Source organism: Watersipora subatra, chromosome 4 (genome assembly GCF_963576615.1).
Source record: "Watersipora subatra chromosome 4, tzWatSuba1.1, whole genome shotgun sequence".
In the NCBI taxonomy this organism is placed as follows: domain Eukaryota; kingdom Metazoa; phylum Bryozoa; class Gymnolaemata; order Cheilostomatida; family Watersiporidae; genus Watersipora; species Watersipora subatra.
The window spans coordinates 42,886,964-42,891,875 of NC_088711.1; the positions used below are offsets into that span (position 1 = coordinate 42,886,964).

A 4,912-nucleotide genomic window follows, 5' to 3' on the forward strand; every position below is an offset into this window, starting at 1 on the left:
ATTTTCAATCAGGCACATGCTCAGTTGTTAGTTGCCTGTCATAGTCATGTGGCTTAGTAGCGCACTGTGAAGTGCCTACTAAGCAATGATTTTTGTTCACCTGCATGTGTATCAGGTAATGATGGCTGAATGTTGATGGCCATCAAAGCTCTTACTCTAATCACTTGCACCTTAACTGTTCTGAATTTCACCGTTCCAATAATGCACGCACGGCCAGAGAGAACAAACAGAAAATAAAATATTTTCCTTATTGTTGTTGACACAAAATAAAACAGCATTTTTTCAATTGAATTATCATGAAACTTTGAAGTTTATTCTGGAAACTAATACATTACGACGAGTATACTATAATACAGAGAGTGTCTATGCTGTATTTGTAACGTGTCAATGTAGGTTGAGCTCATTAAAGCTTGCAGCTAGTTCATCACTAGTTACAGTCAAATCGCGAGCAGCGGAAACCGTCCTACAGTCTGGTTTTCTGTTCCCCGGATAATCAGCTATAGCAACAAACATAGCAGTAATGTAGGTCTCAGAGGAACAAGAAGTTGCCTTTCATGTGGAAGACTAGCACTCACGGTAGCAGAACGGTACAGCTAAATAGATTGTCAAGCCTGGAGTTGTGCCCTTTTTTCAGTAAGTGCCAATAACTACAGCTATGATACATACATGTGCAAACTATTGATTGGAAAACAACATAATTATATAAAATTGTAAATTAGTAATTTAACAAATGAATCAAAACTATCACCATTGATCAACTAAATAGCACCAGACGGATAAAATGTTAAATTTAACCCAAATGAGTACCATGTAAGATTTCCAAGTAGTTGACAGGTCTGAGGAATTAATTAGGTCAGAAAGTTTTGTAGATCAACACCTGCAGCATTTCTGTACTGTCAGTTTGTAGCTGAACATGTAGCCTTTGTGTTTACCAAGTTATGTACTCTTTGTTCATCACTACATAGCTCAATATTTCGTATGCCAAATCGCTATTAAAAATGGTGATGAAGAACAAGCAATTGTTATAACAGTTAACAATATAATATATTTAGTAACTAATTACTACCTTAGCATACAAGGAATAAATATTTAACAAGCAAGGCATAAGAGAATATAGAACATCGTACATAGAGATATTGTTAAGCATCTTTTCTGATCATGTACACTCCATGTCTCAACTGTTAACTTCGGGTCCATATAAAAAGTGACTCATTATCTTGCTACGACTCGACCATGCCTCTTATGTGAAAAGGAGATGACGGACAACTCCAACTAAACTGCTGTCACTTGAACCACACAGTCTCTAGTTATGCACTCGATGTTATTACTTTCCCTCATCATCCTTCCAGTTGACACTATGTTTCAGCCATATGGCTATCATTGAGGAGGTTTAATCATGATCCATCCCTTCCACCTGTATTTAATAAATGTAGAAGCTGAATAATAAAAATACATGCTACTTAACTTTGAGCATGTTTTAGGTAATAAAATGTTTAACAACGCTCGTGTTCCTAATAGCGATGGCATCTCAAAGTTTTAGTGTTTTTCTCCCTAGTAGAGTAGACACTCCTATGTGTACCTCCTATAATGTAAATTTCACGTAAAGTAAAGAATTTATGGAGTTTTTGCTTGGTACTACATAAAATATTCCACATAACATAAAGTGTCAAGTCGACGAAAGCTCTCAAATTCCATTTGAATAACAAGAATATCGTAAGTCGGCCTTGAAAATATCGCTGTCTTTTTTACAGCGCACGAGAGAGAAAACAACATACATCACTATAATATATACATGCACTCTGGCTGTCTAGTGCACTGTGAGAGAAGGTCAGAACACGATAGAGCACAGAAAATCAGTAGCTGTAAAATTATTCAGAATTTATGCAGGTGCTAAAGTGTCGGTTGGCAAATCTAAATGTCACGAGTTGGTGTATCATACACCAAGGGTAAATTGTAGCTTTCGACCATAATGGTCGAAAGCTACAATTTACCCTGACTTTTTACTCTGGAGACGAATTGAAGGACGTATAGACACCACTCCTATTATAGTAAAATATACTTCTGTTTTACTTTATTGTAAATGTATAATACATTTTTTATTATTTTTCTTTTGCAGAATAGTCTGCTATCTAGAAAAAAACAAATCATAGTAAATGGATGTTGGAAGTGTGAGCTTTTATTGTAAAATGACTGCAATCATAGACCATAAACTGAGTGCATGTGGTAAAAAAAAGAAGAAAAGTTGTCGATACAAACTAATAATGCTAGTTACGATGCAGCCAATACATTAAAAAATTGAGTCTAGTGTTTTCTTTTTTGCAAGTTCAAATGGGTGAGTTGTGAAAGACCTCGGAACGAATTAGGCAATTTACATGTATTTTACAAATCGTACAACCTAAAATCTTTTTAATGTAAACATTCCAGGATTGAAACATTTATCATTTACGTTGCAGGAGCGTCTACTGTACAAACATAGCTTAAGTAGTCAAAGTAGCTTAAGTCAACTGGAGACAATGAGGCTATCTATATCATGGTCATTAAGTTATATCATTATATCGTGTATATTTCATCATAACTTTGTTAGTTAAAATACAAACATACCAGACGGTGTCATGATTCTGCTACGCTTTACTTCTCCATCACTAACAGGTGAGCACGACTTCCTTTTTCTCCCAGCAACTATAAAATGAACATAAATTATAACTCAACTAATATCTACCTCTACATAGTAAAGACACAGAGAAACTACTAGAATCTTTCTCTCTATTATATCAATTACTATATCTTATTACTGTATAACATACCACATCTCCTAGAATAGCCTTGCTGAAAACACAAAGAACTTTACTGTTTGCACTGGAGTTTTTTGAAATGTTTCATGACTCCAGAATTCCCAATAGTGCTAGCATTTGAAATTTTGTAGTTTTTCTTGTTACTAAAAGCATAACTTAGCCAACTAGGGAGAATAATGCTATCTAGAGTTGACCGAAGGTTGTTAGTATTAATACACACTGGGCCATGTCAGTACATTGAAAATGTCTGTACATTAAACAGCTTCTATCGTCTAGCACATTTAAACCTAAGCTACAATATAACACAATATACATGTGTGCTGGATACATGAGTGAGTAAATTATGGTTATACCAGCAATAAGGTACAGCAAGTATAATATTAACTCTTTGACGGGCGTAGCAACATAATGTTACCTATATTTTGCACTCTCCCACGGGCAGAGCAACATAATGTCACTGGGATCAGCATTTGGCGAAATTGACGTCATCAGGGTCAGCATTTTTTAAACAGTTTTACACATAAGAAACGATCAATCTTATCAGGCACACTCGTCACTCAAACCACAGCGATCATGACAACAAAATAATCTGTAAATATTGAAGTCATTATTAGTACCCAATTTGTGGAGAATCTTCTACTGATCATATTTACTGCGGGTTAAAACAGATTTTAACAACTATTATTGAGTTATGAAAAATTTATTGAACGTAGAAAATATTGATAATTTTTTCTGAATTGGCCTGAGGAGGGGTAACTCAAACAATCAACGCCTTTCAATTCTTCAAATGTGTTGAGTTGAGTCCACTCCGAATCATAGATATGGTAAAATGCATTTTGCTTTACCAAATTTATGTGAAGGCATTCACTATGAGAGTACTTCGACATCATAGTAGCGCTCACTGCTGATGGAGCCGAGTCAATAAGATTCAGTCAAACTCTCCCCAATGGAAGTAAACAAATTTCAGTGTACAACCACGCAAGTCTCTGCTAAAAAAATGTTCTACTACTACTCAGTGCTGTCTTTGCTTGACTTTTTACCTTTATATTAACCTTTCTATGTCAAAGATGGGTTGCTCATAAGAGGGTGACAAAATAATTACTTTTCAGTGTAACTAGTTGACTACAAATGAATTGAAAAGTTACCGCAACCCAAAGGCGAGTCTACTTAACAAGTTTTATTTTGAGGCTCCCATTGGGAATCTTGGAAAAATCTATATAGTGCAACTCCGATTCGTTGAAACATTAGGGTACGTATTCGTCGGCAGCGGGCAACTTTGAACAGTTGCAAAGCATGCATCCGCAGTGAACAATGCTCTCTTAATTTGAGGTATTATTGTATATCCTCGATAGTTAAAACACAAACATACCAGACAGTGTCATGATTCTGCTAAGCTTTTCATCTCCATCACTAACAGGTGAGCACCACTTCCTTTTTCTCCCAGCAACTATGAAATGAACACAAAAGATAAGGGAACTAATATCTACCTCCCCATAGAAATGATACAGAGAGATTACTAGACTCTCAACACTTAGTAATTATATAGAATATATTACAAAGTATGGTGTGTCATCATATCTAGTATAATTCTATTAGTAAAAACAATAAATATATTCAGCTACTAACTAAAGATAAAAAGATATATAAAGATAATACAACAACAAATTCCATCAAATATAAAAGTAATGATAATAATAAAATAATAGAACTAGAGAAATGAAAAGTGGACACTACAATAGATAGTAAAACTTAATACACAGAAGGTGGGATATCAATTGATAATATAGTATATTTATTAGAACTAAGTAAATGGATTGGTTATGTAGTCGAAAGTCACAGGTAAGAGAGATAATAAGTAGTCTAGTAACCCTTTTGGTGGATAACTTAGATCTTACCATCTGCTCTTGCAGAGGTACTTGGTTCTAGGTCAGATGGTATGGAAGAGGTGAGAGAAGCCTTTGGTATATCAGAGACAAACTCCAAAGAATTACCATCATCTTCAATGATCTCTTCATGATCGTATGTGGACGAATCATTGACGTCTACACCGATTAGATCATTACAAGATGTCCAATATTGAGCATCACCCTCTAGCTCTAGTACAATGACAACTGCATCTT

General features: G+C 35.1%; 1 long non-coding RNA gene across 1 annotated transcript; it reads right to left on the minus strand.

Annotated features, from left to right (window-relative positions):
* Positions 1–1,096: 1,096 nt before the first annotated feature.
* On the minus strand, positions 1,097–4,240 carry LOC137395039 (uncharacterized). The gene is made up of 3 exons (XR_010978429.1): positions 4,162–4,240; positions 2,602–2,679; positions 1,097–1,414 (listed from the first exon to the last, which is right to left on the minus strand). It is a non-coding gene; the product is annotated as an uncharacterized lncRNA (long non-coding RNA).
* Between the last annotated feature and the right edge of the window lie 672 nt (positions 4,241–4,912).